This window comes from Asparagus officinalis, chromosome 6, assembly GCF_001876935.1.
Source record: "Asparagus officinalis chromosome 6, Aspof.V1, whole genome shotgun sequence".
Taxonomy (NCBI): Eukaryota; Viridiplantae; Streptophyta; class Magnoliopsida; order Asparagales; family Asparagaceae; genus Asparagus; species Asparagus officinalis.
In genome coordinates this window covers 76,559,717-76,580,159 of record NC_033799.1, presented here as the reverse complement: position 1 = coordinate 76,580,159, position 20,443 = coordinate 76,559,717, and the positions used below count along the sequence as shown (strand labels likewise).

General features: G+C 34.0%; 1 long non-coding RNA gene across 1 annotated transcript; it reads left to right on the top strand.

Moving 5' to 3' along the window:
• LOC109844843 lies at window positions 1,031-13,090 on the top strand. The gene is made up of 2 exons (XR_002248140.1): window positions 1,031-1,119; window positions 12,783-13,090. It is a non-coding gene; the product is annotated as an uncharacterized LOC109844843 (long non-coding RNA).

The window sequence follows — 20,443 nt, the reverse complement described above, 5'->3', positions numbered from 1 at the left end:
GAAAGTTACGAGGAGCAATTGAGGGAATTTTTAGGACAAGAAGGGTTGTTAAAAACTTGAAGAACAAAACTCTAATGTCATAAAAGAGGGTAAATGATAAAATAGATAATAGAAGATGAGAGAGAGCATTAATAGAGAACCCTTTTTTTTTTTTTTTTTTTTGTCCATTTTTGCCGTCGCCTCGTATTTATCGTATGAAGAGGATAATTTCGGAAAATAAACATACATAGATATGGGCTTTTTGGGCTGGACCATATTTTGTTAGATCTTTTTTGGGCTAAACAACACGTGAACAGTGCGGGTTTATTTTCTGGGGCCTTCGCACAAATTTTCTCCTTTAATATCTCCGCTTTATCTCTCTCTCTCGTCTCTCTCTCTCTCTTTCTACCCCCCCAAACCTCTCCTCTCTGCTAGCTCTCAGACGCTTCCTCCAATGTAATTTGCGCGCGCCACGTCTCCTCCGCCCTGAATCTCCTCCTCCTCCCCCGTCCTCTCGCCCCCGCCCACCTCGCCGTCCCCTCCCTTCCGCCGCCTTCATCCGCTTCCCTAATCCGTTCGCCACTTCCCCGCCTTCCCGTCTGCCTCTGCCCTCCGAACCCTAGCCCTGCCTCAAGCCCGCAAACCCGTCCCTGCAAATCCCCAATCCTAAGCGACCCGCTCTTCTCGCTTCTCCTCCACTCCGAACCCTAGCCTCCTCTTCGCCCTCGCCAGGCTCCTCCTCCACCGCGTCGCTCCAACCCTCCCCCTTCCCAAGTCTCCCACGCCTCTCGCTCTCCGGCCCCCTCTCTATCCGCCCTCCGCGACCGCCCCACGGCTTACCTCAACACCCCGCCCCTCCACCGTTCGTCGCCTCCGGTCATGGCCAAGGCCTCGACATCTCACACGGGGTGCTCATGGTCAGGTTCTTGCTCAGCTGTTCCCTAATCATCCCGGACAGGCGCAGCCCGCTGTCCGCCATCTAGGGATCCTCTGCGATCCCTACTTGAATTTGTTCAGGAACATTATCCCGCCGGTGTTTGACACGCTGGACGTCAGCCCGTTGCTGGCGTTTGCTGTTCTCGGCACGCTAGGGTCCATCCTCAACAGCAGCAGGGGGATGCGCTGAGGGTAGGGGGTAAGGTTGTTGAATTTTGATGCAAAATTTTTGTGACGTACTGATGCTTTTCATTTACGTAAGCTACAAATGAATTGATTATGTTTGTTCTCTTGGGGTGCATTGAAAATATTGAATTTGAGTTGTGTTATCCCAAATGGTCCAGCGGGTTTGATAGTTGACTTCCTCCTTTTAGTGTGTTTGTGCAGGAGTAGTTAGAGTTCCATGTTTGAGTTACCTCCAAATCTCGACATACATGTTTTGTTGAGTATTATTGCAACACCAAAAGGTTGTTGCAAAAACTAAATAGGCCAAAATAGGGGAGCTTGTTGTTCCATTCAATTTGAAGAGTGTTTCCAAGTCCTAACAACAAAAGTTGGAGCTACAAGTTGTAATCGCATTTTTGCCACAACTACTTCTAGTCAAACACACCCTTTTTGTTTAATTTCCTAGAAAATGTTCACACGTGATAACTTTTTTTTTTGTTTGCATATTCTTTTTAGCGTGCATTCCTGTGTATAATAGAATTGGGGTTGGTGTATTCAATTGTCAGGCTTTTTATCCCTTGTTATATCTTAAATGTGAACCCCGGACAACATGATAGTAGAAGAACCTGTGAGAATAATCAACCATCATAAAATATTTTGACAATGAATTTTCCCGAGAAAGTATGTATTAGATTCAAAGGTAGCAATAATAATTTGTTTTGGTGATTTTTTATCATGATAATGGTGGCATATTTTCAGTACATGCTTAATTTATTTCATGCTATATGGGAGAATATCATCAGGTCTTTCCTTAAAAGAGAAATATTGGTGTTGGTGATTTTTATTTTAACTAGTGTGGTTCATGTTTGATGCACGTGTACCTATTTTCATGTTTATATGTAGATCGTAAGTGCATATTGCAATGATACTTTCTGTATGTGGAACATTAGGATTCACAATCACAAGAGTTGATGGCTTCGTAGACAATTGAAGCTCACCTAATAATAAACCTAAGATAAAATTAAATGATATTTTAATCATTTTAAAACCATACTTGTTATATTTTCTTCTTACCTAAATAACAACCTTCAATTATGTTTAACAATGTAGCAATGGGTTTCACATATTTCAAATCCTCCAAAGATCCTTCAATTTCCGCTAAAGCACCCCATAATATCACTAATAGTTGGTCAATCCTTTAAAAAATAAAAAATATTAGTTTTTCCCAATAATTCGTACATAGTAGTAGATAGCAATGTTAAATTCTTACTCTTTATTCATGATTAATACTTTTCTTCTTTTGAGGGTGGGATTGACAAATATTGGCTTCATAGTCATTACGAAGCTTATATGGGTTTCACATATTTCAAATCCTCCAAAGATCCTTCAATTTCCGCTAAAGCACCCCATAATATCACTAATAGTTGGTCAATCCTTTAAAAAATAAAAAATATTAGTTTTTCCCAATAATTCGTACATAGTAGTAGATAGCAATGTTAAATTCTTACTCTTTATTCATGATTAATACTTTTCTTCTTTTGAGGGTGGGATTGACAAATATTGGCTTCATAGTCATTACGAAGCTTATATATATATATATATATATATATATATACAAAAAGATGTACAGACCTTTATACCATAAAATTTATTTTTGATATTATCAAAAGTGTTTTTGCCATCATCAAATCCAGAAGCAAGTCTTTAAATGAAAGAATGTTGGTTTCAAGTTCTCCAACGTTATAAAGGTTTTGTTTTCTCGAACAATTGTCTTTGATGTTAGAGCTAACTCCTTATCTGGATTGATTGTTGGAATTTTCAAATTTGAAGGCTTTACTTCTCCCTTTGTAATAGTATATGTTTCTCCCTTTATCAATAGAACCTTAAACTTTTCTATCAGCTTATTAAATATAATTGTTGGGATAAGTATTCCCCGCAAATGGCATGATGGAAAAAAATCAAGTCACTATGCTAAGGTCAAACTATATGGAATAATAACAATGTACACATCACCTCTTCATCAATTAGAATCAACTTCTGCATCTTCTCATCTCCATCTTTAAAGGAGTCTACAAAATTCTATAATGCAAACTTTTATGCTCCATTACTTTTGATAAATCTTTTAACTCTCGGATTAGGATGTGTGATTGGTCTTTAAATCCATCTTGATTTAGATGACATCCTTCATCTTAGAAAAAGAACAAACAATAACATTAAGAATAAGAAATAAATAAATCAAATCAAATAAAAATTGACTTTAAATCACACTTAGATTCTGTTATTGTTGTAGTTGTTGTTATTATCTATGGGCACGTACTAATTCATGATGAGAGTTGAGAATGTGTGAGTTACTTTACAATCTATATGCATCATGCATTAGGACAAGTGGATGTTCATTATGTTGATGACATACAAATGATCACAACAATTACATAAAATTAATATAAATTTGTAACTAAAGTAATCATAAGGAATTAATGAATTAAATTTTTGAACAATCCTCTACATGAAATTAAGTGCAACACTATGAGAGCTAAGCTTACATAGAAAAACAGGTATAAATGCATGGTAGAGAGACTTATTTTCAAGAATTCTTGGCGCGATCTGTTGATTTTAAGCAAATATTTAGTGTTGGACATTTCTTAACATTTAGCATTAAGTTTATTAAAATAAATAAATAAATACACCTATTGATATATAATAAATTGAATACGCGCCTACTATTGAGAGAGTCTGTACAGTTGAATTTACTAACTTATGAACTTACTATGAATGATGACATACATATGGACACAACAATTACATAAAATTAATATAAATTTGTAACTAAAGTAATTATAAGTAAACAATGAATTAAAATTTGAACACTCGTCTACATGAAAACAAGTGTAACACCATGAGAGCTATGCTTACGCAGGAAAATATATATAAGTAGTGCATGGTAGAGAGATTTATCTTCAAGAATTCTTGGCAAGATCTGCTAATTTTAAGCAAATACTTAATGTTGTACATTTCTTAAAATTTAGCATTAAGTTTATTAAATAAAAATAAATAAATAAATAAATACATGCATCTACTTATATCTAATAAATCGAATATGCACCTACTATTGAGAGAATTTGCGCTTGAATTTACTATCTTATGAACTTACTATGATTTAATGAATGATTAGACATACAGTTTTATTTTAGGTAAGAATCAAGAAAATTCTTATAATATCTTCTCATATATTCAAGCCATTTGATATTTTTTAATTTATCTATGGAAAAGTACCATAATATCTTTAAAATAAATATTTTTTACTAACCTCTTTGAATCGATTTTTTTGCTTCTTCATCCTTTGCTCTCTATTCTTTTTCTTTGGTAAGATTAAAATTGTATGGAATAGATTTATATGGTATTTGACCCATAACCGATTTTTTTGGTAATGAAACGCCAAATAATATTTCCATTATTTAAACGTTTCTGTTCTCTCTACTTATTCTTATTTGGTAAGCTTATTTGATTCCATAACCGTTTTTCCTTAATGAAAATGTCTAATAATACTACCATTAATAAAAATGTCTAATAATTTGAAATGTTAAATAATATATTCAGTCAATGTCCCGTGAAACTCGGGCATAATTTTCTCCAAAAATTTATGTTGCTTAAACATAATTTTTTCAGTAAATGGAATAAATAAATACTTTACCAATAAAACCTATTTTCACCTACTAAATGCATTCCTGTTTGATTTCCTTTTGCTTGCATAGTAATAATAAATAAGTTACATAGAGATCAATAATAGCTGTAAATTTAGGTTGCAATGAGATAGGAATTTCTTTAGGTTTTGCTTATAGAAGGACTCATATATTTGATAGCTAAGAGGGAATGGTGATTGTGTTGTAGATGAAGCATGTCAGAGAGTTATAACGGCAAGCATAACTTTATATTAGTATATTTCAAACAGTAAAATTTCACATGGAGGTTGTTGAGCCACGACACAAGACGCCGAAGCTTGAGCTCACACTTTGATAGACATGTAAACTTTATCTTCATTTTCTATAATTTTCTTATTTATTTGAGATCTGAGATTGAGATTGGTAGATTTCTGTTTATTATTGTCTTTATCATGTTATGTATGTACGTATGTTGAAGGGATATGATTTATGATTTATGCATGCATGTGTTTTATGTATGCGTGTTTTAGGGTTTTTTTGGAAGAAATATTTTAACATACTAACACACATTTATAATACTATTAGATTTTTGAATTCTTTTTTCAAATATCAAATGTGTAAAAGATCTTTATACCATTTCTGGTTAAGGAACAACGTACGAGGAATATTTGTAACTAATTTCACTTGTTTGGCTATCAATGACTACCATGAGTACATTGTTGAAGCAAATCATTAGGAAAAGAAGGATTAGCGTATTGTATTATGCTAGAGCGCTCGTTAGAAACATTTGAGCGTAGGATATGCAACAAGCAGCATTTAGGTGCTAAGTGCTAATTTATTATACATCAATTCCACTATTAGATTGTGCACATTCATTTGTTTGAAAATGACTTCTATTGCAATTGTTAGAATCTATTCATCCAATTTTCATATCCAAATAATGGAAAACGCATGTGCTATTAAATAAAATTCTTAGGACATTTATATGCTTCTTTTATAATATAAATAAATAAATTAGAAAATTGTGTGTTATTTAACTTGATATCCAAAGTACCCTTTATAATCATAGTATTGAGCTAGGTACAGGATGAGGTGAACACAACTTATGTCAAATGAGTTTCAAGAATTTGTGATAGCATTGTTGCTAAAGCTATTGAGGATTGGAAAAAGGAACTACTTAGTGCCAAAAACAATGATGTTTTTTTAATAAGTATTGTTTAGGGAATCCTTCACTTTTATGAAAAGATATGCATAATTGATATATGCGCTCTAGTTTCAGGAGTATTTGGAGTAGTTAGGATATTATGAAAGGAAAATTGTGTCATCCCACAACTATTTGGTTAGGTTATTTGCTTTATAATAAATGAAACATGGCTATCCCTTGCTAGAAAAATGTCATCTAAGTTGCATGGATACATGTGTCTGGGTGCGGACACGGGCACAGACAAGGAAAATATGTAAAAGGCGGGATCGAGGGTTCATAAACACTTACACATTAGATAAAATATTGAATTATAACAATATCAAAGCCTTTATTCCAAATGTTTGGGGTCGGCTACATGAATGCTATCATTCCATTCCATTCTATTATGGGACATCTCCTGCGTTAAGTTAATCATAATCATGTCCTTTTTAATAGCTTTTAATCAAGTTATTTGAAGTCTACATTTAGATCTCCTAGTCCTATTAACTATAATACTATCACTTTTTCTAACAGGTGTAGTAAGAGGTCTATGTTGTACATGACCACGTCATCTTAGTTGATTTTCTCTTATTTTGTCATCTACAACAATACCTAAAACATGTATATGTTTATTTTACCATCTATAACAATTAAGAATCAAGTTAAATCAAAGGAACGATTAAGATTTAACAACAGAAGTTTGGTTTGATCACATGGGATACAATGGTATTTTTCAGACTTTTAAGTAATAGGTTTCGATTTTTGGGTTCAAATAGCTATTGGTTTTGAGCATGACATACCAATGAGCTAGTTTAAGGTTAATAAGTAATGGGGTAGTCGGGTTTTGCTTTGAACCACACATGTCCATGGCTTCTCCGCAGTGAATTCACCGTGTCTGACACGAATACAACACCCAAAACGCAGCATTTAAGTAACCTAGAATGTCATTTTCCTATTGTAACAGCAACAACTTTCTAGTCTCGTGAAATTATCTTTCAAGAATATCTTGCAGGTGGATGAAAGGGAGGAGACAAGAAGTGTAAAGGTCAAGAAGCTCACCTCAGAAAATTAAAGGGAGCTTGGCAACCATGGTGTTTTCATGAAAAAACTGGAACACTTATGACCAAAAACAAAAATAGAATACTTAAACTCAAAACACTTATCTCAAAACACCTATTTAGGTGTTTAAGGTGTTTTGGGTTTGGTAACATGTCTTAACTTTGGTAATATGGATTAGGATCCTCTCCACTGCAAAAACGCAGTGGAGGGACCGCTACTTTTGATCAAAATCATTGATTATTTTGGAGGTGATTGGGATTTATTCTAAATATGACATCATATCACCATGTATTGCACTTATTCCAATTTTGCACTAAAAAAATCATAACTATTAACTAGATAATTAATGGTTGTGATAATATAGTGATCTCTCCACAACGCTCTTATAATGGAGAGGATCTAAATCCTGGTAATATATTGTTTAATATAATATAATATAATGTAATGTAATATAACATAATATAGTATAATATAATGTAACATAATATGATACAATGTAATGTAATATAATATAATGTAATGTAATGTAATATAACATAATATAGTATAATATTATATAACTTAATATAATACAATGTAATGTAATGTAATTGTATTACCAAAAAATAATATTATGTTATGTTAAATATAACATAGAGTATTATATAGATTTTAATATACCATTTTTTGTCAATATATGCAGATAATATAAATGAACATAGATTTTAAGTTATTCAAGAGAATGTTGAGAGATTCAAAGAGAGCAAATAGAGAAAGAGAATAGAAATTATCCAAAGAATCACACATCTTTATTTATTCATTCACTTCTATTTATGAAAGTGTTTTAGGTACATAATAATTATATATATTTTATACCTCAAAAAGAAAAGGAATCAAAAGTACAATAATTTACATAGCTTTTATAACGACTTGATGTAAAATTAAAGATTTTCTACGTGATAAAAAAGCAAAAAGAAAAAGATGTTTTGATAGTTAATCTTTATAGATGACCGAAATTGGTTGTTCAAGCTGTCAATCAATAACTTTTATTAATATTCACAATAATGCTTTTACTGGAGAGATCTTATGGTATGAATGATACTGAAGTAAAATTACATGTAATCAATTATACTAAAAAAACAATACATGTTCAAGAAGGAGATCTATTGGTTATTTTAATTCTTTATAAGATTTCGTGGTTACACGTAAAAGCATTTGAGGAACTCTTCAGAGCTATAGCTATTTGGAGAAATTCAGGAATCAGTGATCAGACTTTACAATATTTCAATGATATTTAGTTTACAATTGGCAAATTTTGTAGCTATCGGCTTTGAAATGTTATAAATTGACTGGGATTAAAGGTAAAAGAATTAGAAGAAGAAAATCAAAAGTTAAAATTAAAAGAAATAATAGAAAGAGAAAAAATGGAAGAGCTTAAAAGGAAAATTCAAGATTATGTAAAAGAAACGAGTGAGCTAATAAAAGATAGAGAATTTTGGGATTTTATTAAAAAGTTTGAATTATGGACCCTACAAAGCTTAGAATATAGAAAATGGTTAATAAAACAAATTAATCAACTGTCAGCAGACATAATTAGTATTATTGAAGAAAAGAGCAATAAGCTAGCTTTATACTCTTTTAGAAATGTAGGACTATGTTGTTATGATGTAAGTTCAGTACTATATTTAACATTTTATTTTAGAGAATGTGAACCTCAGGAAAATCTTAAAACAAGAATTAATTGATACATAGAGTTGCATATTACATAGAAAGAGGAACAGTTAGAAAGATCATGATTGATAGAGGGTCATTTTCTCACTACAAGTATTTTTCAAGAGTAATAAGAGATGTAATTCGGGGAATGAATCCATTAATTAAAGGAGTTGAAATAGAAATAGTTTCACTTTGTACAGTTCAAATAGAAGGTGAAATTTGCCATTCATTTTGAGTATGGTTTTTATAGAAACTAATAACCGGACATCCCGAAGCTCACTTTTAAAGAAGGATTTGATTGGGAAGAAAGTCAAATTTTTAATTTGATTGGATGTTTAGTATTAAAAAAAGAAGCTATAAGAAGAGGAGAATATTGGACTGGCGGATTAAGAATTGTATTCTTAAATTATTTAAAAATAAATTGTGATCATAATGATAACATGCCTTTAAAGGAAGATTTATTTTTAAAAGTCCATCGCAAAGTTTTAAAAGAAGCTTTGAAATTTAGATATGGAGATTAAAAGCTACCAGATATTCTTACAAATTTAAGTGATTTAATAACAGAGGTAATAAATATGGAATTAGCAACTCTTGATCCAAGATTTTATGACCATGAAGGTGCCTCTATTGGTGATGAACAAAAGCATTAAACATCAATAAACATCTCTAGTATAAGCATTATTGTAAATATTGATAAAAGTTATAGATTTGCAACTTGAATAACTAATTTCGGTCATTTGTAAATGATAGCTATCAAATCATCTTTTTCTTTTTTTCTTTTTCTTATCATGTACAAAATGTTTAGTTTTATGTTAAGTCATTATAAAAGTTATGTAAATTATTGTACTTTTGATTCCTTTTATTTTGAGGTATAAAGTGTATGCAATTATTATGTACCTAAACACTTCTATAAATAGAAGTGAATGAATGGATGGAGAAGTGTTGTTCTTTGGATAATTTCTATTCTCTTTGCTCTCCTTAATCTCTCAACACTCTCTTGAATAGTTTGAATATGTGTTTGTTTATAGTATCTGCGGATATTGACCAAAATTGGTATCAGAGCAGTTCAATCTCACGCATTTTGAAGGCTTGAAGGTATTTTCTTCAATCTTTAGGAGAACTTTCCCTCACCTCTCTAGCTAAGATTATGTCTAATTTAATGTTAAAATTAATGAAGAGCCATTTTAAGTTCTTGTTTATAGTTCATCTCTTTCTTTTAAACATTGTGGGGGAGATTTGAGTGGTCCTAAGAGAGAATAGTTACCTGAGAGTTGGCTTAGTAATAGGTGGTCTAGAGTTTAGCCATATTATCGTTAGAATGTTAGACATTTTCTGGCTATGAATAGGACAACAATTGGCAAGTAGTCTTGATAATCTGTAAGTCTGGGTTAACACAATGGTCAAATCACAAATAAAAAGAATGAATTTTATGAAGAAGAATTAGGTTCTCTGTTAGCTAGTGACATATAGTTATGACAAATCAAAACTAGAAAAGTAAGGGAGAAATAACAAAAAAAGGAAACAAGAGATATGACTATAATGATTCATTGATTTTGAAGATTGTCTTTATAAAGTAAAACTATATATTATGTAGTTTTCTATTACGAAACTAGTAATCTATTATGTTATTAAATGTTATATTATAGTTAATGTAGTAAATGTTATAGTATAGTTAATGTAATTAATAATATTAGTTAATATATTTATTATATTATAAATTTTTTATACTTTAATATATTAATTATTTTATAATAATATAAAACCTTATAATAATATATTAATTTTATTCATTTCAAAAAGATATATATTTGTTGATGTCGGTTATCGAACATGGGGTTTATATGTAGATTATGGGGGTGTTAGGGTCCTCAAGCTTTCTCAGATGGTTGATTATTGTGCCAGATGTTCTATCCTGCATATGAAGAACTCGTGAGAGGCCAGAGTTGGGATCTTCGGTGGTTCCTCTGACGATCAAGTCAGTATTTGAGCTTAAGTGGAGAAGTAAGAGATAAAGTAAAAAAATTGTTCAGAATTGCTTAGGAGCCCGTTCATTTATCCTTAGACAGTTACCTATTATAGTAGGTCAGAAAGGCAAATATGTAACTTTGGCCGAGTCAAGCTGGCGGCCTAGTCATCATCTATTTTACATGTGTCGATCGTTGAAGGGTTGAGTCACCCAGGCGTTTAATGTGAGAGTGACAGGAGGCGCATAGTGCTAACGAGGTCCGATGAGTCATAACGACTATTGGGGCTAAAGCAATGATGATTCTTGACGACACATGTAAGGTGATAGCAATCGACTATTGGCGGGGGGCTTGAGGACACACTGTCGCCCGACTCGTCTTGTTGGAGGCTGACAATTACTGCCTTTTTAGTCGGCCTCGCAATTTATCGACTTGGAAGGGTCGAATGGCAATAGGAAATGGATTAGAGTGGTGAGGATGTTTTTCGTCTCGATCCTATGGACAAATACCGCCTTTTCGGTCGGTTTCACAAGTTGTCGGCTTGTTGGATTGACCGTTGGAGCTGCTCAAGTCGTCCCTCTGTGAATGCGGCTGATTAGTCACGGGGTGGGACATGTCTCATCACCTAATGGGACCAACACTTAAACTATTTTGCATGCTATAACAATATTAGTTTTATTTAATTTATTATATTATAATAAAATATATTATATTAAATAAAGTATTAATAAAACTTAACAATTACTATTTATATTTTAATATAATATATTATATTATAGTGTGATATATTATTATAATATATTATGTCAGCACTATTTTTATATAATATATTTTTTAATAATATGAAATAATATTATAATATATGTATGAAAAGAGTTAAAATAAATTCACGCTGGTGTTTTGACAAAAATAAATTCACGCTGTTGTTTTGAAACGATTGCGAAGAAAAACACCATGGTGTTGTGTTTTTTCAGAAAAACATAACAACAAAATGATATTCAAACATACCCATAGTTGTACAGTACATTATTGTGGCTAACCTTTGGTTGTCGATGAAACTGATAAGGAAATTTAAGGAAGTTGGAAGTCGCAACAGAAGGGTCTTAAAAAACTTAAAACTAATTTTTACTGGCAAGCTAGCAAATTATGTAAGAGGTATCTTCTTGGTTTTTTGAAGATGTTCTGAGCCTGGTCCAATTTATGGCTAATCTGGAAGTAATAAAGATATGTACAACTTGAACTGTGTGTATGCACGAGAGATTATCTAATGGGACGGTTCATAGCAATAAATGTGCACCTAATTCCTATCAAACCTTGGATCTGTGCACGAATCCAAAAATCAAATGATCTAAGAGCTTACATTCTTTTGGTGCACATTTAATGCCATGAGTCGGGGTGTACTTGAAACTTTTCTCTAGTATGCAGAATTCCAAAATTGGGTATTTCTGATGAATCCAGTCCTTCGAATTATCTCGTCCTTTGGATTATCTATTGTTTGACAATTGGGTGTTGATGTAATGTGGTTGGGAAATATTCCTACTGAGTTTAGGAGCATTATCTGACAAAAGTTTTTGTACTAGTTTGTCACTATGATGTTGAAGATGCAGTCTTTACTGTGTTCAGAATCCAGAAGCTATACAGGTATCAGATTATCCAGTTTGCAATCAGTCTAACTCGTTGTTTGGCCTAGTTCAAGCTATTTGGCGTATTTGCTTTGATCATCGTTGAGGTTTGCCTCCCGCTTTTTAAGAAAATCGTGAATCCGTAGTGGTCGTAAGTTCATCCAGTTAGCTGTCTGTTGCGCTGGACCCTGATGATGAATTATTTGTGCTTTTACGTTGTATATCCAGTTATAGTCATTGCTACTGCCTTCCTGCTTAGGTTGATGTCAAATTCAATTTTTTATATGAAGCTACAGGGAGCTGGCATCATATTTTCAGTCTCGCCTTTCATATATTATTCCCCTTAATTTTTTTCTGTATATGAAATTGAAAAAAAGAGGTATGCTGTTGTTTTTTAAAGTCCGGTTGACTCATTGTTAAGCTTCATCCATTAAAAATTTGAAATATATGAACTTTAACCTTCCCTTTCAATATTTATGTTAGGTCTTCTTTTTAGTAACTCTTTTCCTTCAACTGTATGCAGGAATGGGAAGAGTGTGTGAGGCCTCGTTTGGTAAGCATCACTTCTTTTTGCAGAAAATAGTAGTTTTCAGTGGAAGGAAAGGGGAGTTGTCAAATATGAACGCAAAATCACTGCCTTTAGGTTCTACGTGCTTCCTTTCGACAAAGGTCAGGGTTTGTTTGAAATATATAGATAGTTGTACGTCTAACAATATATATATATTTTTCCATAGTATTAGTTCAGCGAGATGGCATGGAACTTGTTCGTTTGAAAATTTGGGTATTCATGATTATTTTGCTACGGCTGATGGAAAAGAACTTCTTGTGATATGTTGTTTGGCTGTTTCGTTTGAAAATTGGGCTTTACGTGACATTAATACGTTGCAAAGGCTGATATTTTAGAGTATATCGCCGGGCAACTTTGTGCTCGCTTTATAAATGATGACCGTGCATCCCTTATACAGTACCTATAAAGATAATGAATGAATGGCGACTCTATGTTCTGCATCCTACTACCGCGTATGCGGTATAGCTGCAATTAATCCTATAAAAATGATAATTGTGAGTGTAAACATTGCCATAACATCTTTGTATGTGAGCAGGGTGTTTTAAACCCCATACCAAGAACAGCAGGTGTTTTTAAGCTGTACTGGTGTTTTAAGCTGTACCGCGGCTGAGATCTCCGAACTGCTTTACAGTCACACTTTCATGAGCAGTGTTCCGTAATAATTTATGCTCTGCCGTTGCAGCTGAACTCCCTTCACCTGAATTTTGTTTAGCGTGACTGAAGCATGCTCTTGTTCATGACTTTTTTGGGGAGCTTGCTAGTTTTCAATTGTTTGGAGTATGAAGTAACCACGCCTTCTGTCAAAATCAGTGTGGGGGAGTTGCGTACAATTAAAGCACCAGAAAAGGTCTTAAATTTGTTCTTATCACCTTTTTTATGGAAAATATTTTATTTTATTATGATGAAGACAACATATTTTGACTGACCTACTTGAAGAGGGAAATGAGCGAACGGTATAGCGAGCCTGTTGTTAATAATAGTCAAACTAATAAAATTTTGAGATGTTCATAAAAGTCTTTAAGGTTGTTTTAAGAGTAGATTAAGTAGGTTACTTATCATTGACACCTTCTAAATACTAGATGAAATGAAATATGTACTTAATTTTCTTTCTTATATCGATATCATTGAGTCCAAAATTCCCCAGCACATATGAAGTTATCCCTTACGGATTAAATTTATATCGAAAAACGTCTTATCATTCTCCCTTTAAAAGAGGGAGTATTAAAAGAGGGAGTATTAGAAAAACTTTCATTTGCCAGAAACACCCTTCATCTTTTATGAAAAATTAACCAATTTACTCTATTATCATAACTCTCAATCTTATTAAATCACATTAATTAAAGGTTTATACTATACTATAACTATTCTTTAGTTTGTTAAACAATTAAATCAATTGTTATAATAGTATTAGATTATTAAGTGTATGATGTTTTAATATACTGTGGGAATTGATATTTATGTAATAATGCAACTTCAATTAGATTATAATAGTATAAAACTATATTAAACATTAGATTTGTAATAGTATAAGATTATAATTAAACATTAAATTTTTTTTAGTGCTTGTTAGCTGCGTATAACGTTTATATCTCATCTAGAGTGGTTTAAAAAAAATTAAAAAAATTAATTATGTAACTCTAATTAAATTAATAAATTAATAGTTATCTAATCAAATTGTTAACAATAACTTGGTGTTTATGTGCACTTATTTAAAGGCATAGATGAAACGTTTTATTCAGACTTCAATAGTTTATAGTGCTAAAGAGACACATGTCAAGATAGAAAATACTCCACACTACTCTAATTCTACCTTAAGCGGTCCCCACGAAAATTAGATTTTCTAAGGAGTGAAAATTTGATGTCCTTCTAATGAAAACATTTCATAAAGAAGAAAACCATGAGTTTGGAAAGCTTCTTTTCGTGCATTAACACATTTGACAAGTGAGCTCCTCTTGATACCTCCAACAAATTATCATGAACCCCTTCAACTTCCATCTGTTTCATTTCATTTCCTATATAATCTCCTTCCCAGGTCCCCTCTTTCCCACTCTTCACATAACAAATACTAAGTCAAATCAAATGATTAAAGTATCTAAGTTCTACATTTTCCCCCCCTGCTACTCTTCTTTGCTCTACTAATGCAAGGAAATTGAAGGAAGAGGGGGAGTTCGAATACTAAAAGATCTGCTTCTGCCATTGAGGCAAGCTCGACATTAGCGGCGAGGTGAATTTGGTGAAGGTGATTGTAGCAAGTTTGGCGATTTCGGTAGTAGGGGTTGGGGATGATGTCAGAGGAGACGGAGCAGCTGGGTTCGATGGGCAATTGTAGCTGATTCAGTGAAGATGATGGCTCTGACGAAGGAAGTAGTGGCAGATATTTCGATCAAGGCAACGAATGTGGATTTGAAGGTGGTGATGAAGGTTTCAGTGGAGAAGGAGGGTGTCAGAGGAGCTCATGATGAAGTTGAGACATGAGTTCCGTCCATTCACATTTGTTTAATACTTCTGTGCCTGGATGGATGCATTTATATTATCTAAATTAAAGTTTTAATGTGGTGTGTGTTGTCGTAATAGAAGAAACTCATTTCTTATCCACATCTCTTTGTTTCTTTTTCATCTTATGTATTTGGGGTAAATTGAGACAAAACGATTTAGGGAAAAAAGATAATTCCATAGAGAGAGAGAGAGAGAGAATCTTTGTGTGCGATAGTCACCGAGTCTATCTTTCAATGCTAAAAGAATTTTGTTACATATCATTTGCTTTAGGATGTGTAGTTCTAATTATGTTGATGTGTTTTATATAAAATTTTGTGCTACTTATTCTTTCGGTTCATTGAAGATCCCAATAAAAGGACAACAAGTGTGTCTACATGCATACATACATAAACTATACCCCTTCAAAATTTTCACATAACAACCAATCTTATATTTAGTATAGTTAGATAGATAATTTTAAACTATAGTATAAAAAGTTTATACTGAAGTTTAGATATTAATAATTAATGAACTTTATATCTATATTATATTATATTATATATTATACTATAATTATAATTATAATCAAACAATATGTACACTTAAGATTAATATATGATATAAATATTTACCATAGTTTGATATATCTATATTATGCTAAACTTTATTTCTATAGTGTATTATACATAAAAGAAGAATGTATACTAAAATATATTTTAATATATCCATATGTATACTATAATATATTTGTAGACGGTAAAAAATACCTCCGTGAGCTTGCGAGAAATTCGCCTGCAAGGAGAAGTCGCCCAAGCCACGGGAATTCACCTTTTATCACAACTCGCCTGACCGAGTCTGTAGTCAAATTCGCCAGCAAACCTCAAGGCCGCCAGTATAGCTAGGTATCTGCTACCCCACGTGCTGAGGCGGGCTTTCCCACCCCTCTCGACCTGAAGGGAGAGGGCACGGTACTTCAGGACCGTCGAGTGGCCGCTCACAGTACGAGTGAGAGGGCAGGTGTCGAGTCGACCTGAACATTTATAAATGCAGCTCACCTCGGCTGTCTGAGCCACATTCGACGAGCTGTCCAAACCCACTCGAATACTGGGAACCCGCTTTCCCACCTCTTCCGACCTAAAGAGGGAGAGAGCACAGTACTCCAGGCCCGTCGAGTGGCCGCTCACAGTACAAATGATCGGACAGACGCCAAATCAACCTGCGCGCTCATAAATGCGACTCAGCTCAACGGTCCAAGTCAAGAGCTAGATCCGCCGGCGCACAGTAGGCTGGCCAAATCCACTTGAGTAGTGGACGTCCGCTGTCTCGCATACGAGGAGGGGCCTTCCAACTCCTACGTGACATGACGTGAAACACACCCCATCGAGTGACCGTTCGTAGTACAGATGGGCGGCAAGACATCTCTTGACAGTCATGGTCACATCCCATGATTCAAGGAGTGACCACGCCGTCTCTCTACCATTTAAGAACTTCTTCCAGCCACGAAGAAGGGGTTCAATGGGTTGATCAGTTCACCAGTTCAGAACTTCTGCCAACTACGAAGAAGAAGTTCAGCTGTTTCTCAGCCATCCAGCGATTCGCTCATCGTTGAATCAGCTAATTGAACCATCAGCTCTCGACTCCCACAAGAGTTGACGACAAGCTCTTTGCATAACCTCTTGCACTGTAGCATCCCCTCTCAGTTCCGGGCCCTGATCGCCGCCGAACTCGAGAACCCGAATTCCATCAAACCGAGTTTCTACTGTGTACTGAAGCTCTCCAGCGACCTCGGTCGAATCGTCCAAGGGAAGCAGACTCGACACAAGCATCGAGCGAAGCATCCTGTAGCTACCGAAAAGTCCCCACACTAAACAAGGAGGGCATTCCCTCCGCTTCTGTTGTAATTTCGATTGATTAGTTTGTAATAAGCATTCTTATTAATACAAACGAAGTTCCCTATTTTCAGGAGATCAAAATTTACACCTATAATATTTTATAAACTATACTATAACTTTGAATGATACGTTTGTTATAACTCAAAGCATATTGTTATGGACGTGGATTAGCAAGCAAAGCCCACCACATGCATGAATGTTTACACGGCTTTAATGTCTAATAACACATACTAAATGCAATAAGAGTTACATTTTGTTATTAGTCTTTATGTGTCATTTAGTTATTTTGGAATGGTATCTAAGAGTCACTTTTTTATAGTCCAAAAATCAGTAGTGAATTCTGATAGTCTCCATTTGTAGCTATAAATATTCTAATCATATGATGAAAAGAAGTAGATAGTATATAATCTTTAGAGAAACTTGTTATTTCACTTGCTTCTAATTCTTTTTTTCCTCTCTCTCTCTCGGGAACTGCAAATAATGAGGAATTTTCACATAGTACATATCAGGTTTATATAATTCTATCTTCTCTTGATTCGTCATGATAAATATTATTTGACTTTATTTGGTCGCTTAATTTAATCTCATGTGATTTTTTGGTGCTTCAGGGAAACTTTTAGGATCTGTAAGTGAGGAGGGATTACACAGTTTTATGTGTGTTGTAACTTGTATCTGAATAATTTTACATTCTTTTACTTCATCACGTGAATTAAATTAGATGCTCATGTTTGGGTGAAAAGTTGATGTTTTCATTGTGCAACTTATTACAGTTTTAGTTGTTACAATAAGTTTAAAAGTTTGATCTTTTTATAAGATCTCCCTACATAATAAAATAAAAAAAATTACAACTCTTCTCAAACAAACGCAACAGACATTTATCTACCGCTGCTTGCATGAGATCTTTGTCTGTGTCGGGGACGTTAATATCCATGGACTACCAAGCGATCAGATCAATCCGGAGTTTTGTTGATTCGCGAAGAAATCAAAAAACCGAAGCGATTATCTCGGCAACATCGAGATAACCACTCTTCTCAAGATCGCAGCTAGGTACGATCTCAAGGGAAGGAACCGGGATATGGATCTGATTAACTCCTCTTCCTTATATCGAAGAACTCGATCCGATCTCCTCCTCCTCTCTGAAATTCGTGCTTCTCAGTCTTTGATTCAGCAGGGCTTCGCAAAGGCTCAAGAATTTCAGATTTGTGCAAATGATGGCCCTAGGGTTGTATTTATAGGCTTCGGGAGCTCTGTTTTCGAATAAGAACGACCGATTCACTCTTATCCTCAGTTATAACCACTTTATCACGTTCTAGGATAACATTAGATCAGTTGAAACAAATCCAGATGGTTGGCCTTGGCCGAGACACTCGCAGTGTCTCCGTTAAGGCCCAGGGCATTGTTTTGTGCATCCCGTCCATTTTTGTCGTATCTTCGTCGTCCGAACTCGGAATTGCGCGATTCAAAGTGTGAAGGAAAGCCGACGAGGAGATCTACAAGCTCCCATGGTTGAATCACATATGGAGTAGATGGGACACGATGGGCGATTCGTCTTTCGTAAGCAAAGCGTAGCTCCCGATCAGTTCGTATCTTCGTTATTCTGCAGTTCCGTTGCTTCACACGGTTCATCGACTTACTTCATGCGCTCATCGATGTTAATTAAGCTTTCGTGACTCAGATAGTGACGTTCATCGTCTTCTCTCTGTTTCGAGCTGCGTGCGAGAGCCCGTAGGCAATTTTTGACGCCTTCAGCTCATTCTTGAGAAAATTTTTATAGTCTGAATCAAAGATGAATACTTTGAGAAGTAACGCTACTTGAAGATTGAAACTAAAGTTTGTGAGAAGTTCTCATACTTAACCTCTTAAACTTCCAATTAATTATTTATCAAAAAGAAATTCCAACTAATGAATCTTATAATTGACCTTCTCTCAAACAAATTCACGATTAAGCTTCTCAACTCCCCTTGGCTCCGAATTAATGAATAATTTAATTGATAAATGTGTGTATAAAGTGAAAGAATGTAGGACATGGCCTATCTATTTTAGTTTTAACCTTTGATCTCTTAAAAATTTTGTGAGATTGCATGTCATGGCATTGATCGGAGCTTCACATGCAGGATCGATGATGGTGTTCAGGCATCATCAATGCAAGATCGAAGAATCTGCTTACTGGAATCTTTCATCAAATATAAAAATAAAGAAAAATAACAAAAAATGTAATTATATTGTAGATAAAATATAACTTTAATTGGAGTCTCTTCGTCATTTTCCTGTTCATGTAAATAGTCGAAAATATAATCAAGTTTGTACAAAAAAATCAGAAACTCAAAAGTCTCAAACCTTCGTTCTTCTCCCTCTCCTTCGGTTACTATTCAAATCCTTCAATGTATCCCCACTCTCTCTACATTCATCAATGGGCAATTAATTTACAATAATGGTTATTATTATCCTTATCATTTTAGATGCAACCCCAAATCAAGTTTTCAGAAAAATACTATGCCTTCTCTGCCATCATCTCTTTAAATCTCAGATTTTAGTGCATCAGGAAAGAAACAAATTCAGGTTGGTGATTATCAAAGAAAAAAATTGGGTATGATTTCTGCTAACTTTTAACTTTGATTTTGATTTTTAAATTTTTTTGTCTATACCCTCTCTTTCTTGATTCTTACCTTTTTTCAATGTTGCTCCCTGTTATCATACATATTTCCTTACTAGAAATAGTTGAACCCATGCATACAAGTTGTTTATTGATATGCTCACGTATATTAGTAATATCCCATGTGTATCCTTACTTATAACTTTAAATGCTAGAGTTTTAACAAAATGCCATGGGTATTATAGTAAATATTATTCTTTTGAGAAGAAAGAGAAGAGCAACTTGTTTTCGCAGAAGGAGAAGAGAAAGAGGGATCTTGGGCAAGCGAGCAAGGGGAAGAACAATGTGGAGGAGGAGGAGAGGCTTTGAGGGATCGTGGGGTGTATTCTGGTTTTGATGTGTAATTTATGTGATTAATGTTAGGATGTAAGTAGAAAATTGTAAAGTTTGTGAGCAATGTTACATTGGCCTAATATTGTTTTAGTAAAATTTAATCAGGTTGGTAGACTGATATATTTGAAAAAGTAGTATAGAAGGGATTTTCCTGGAAGATATAGGTCACACGGAAATTAGGATGATTCTTCTAAAAGCCTTATTACATCCGGAAATTAGGTGAAGACTTGCTGGAATGACACAAGCCTATCAAATATGATGAA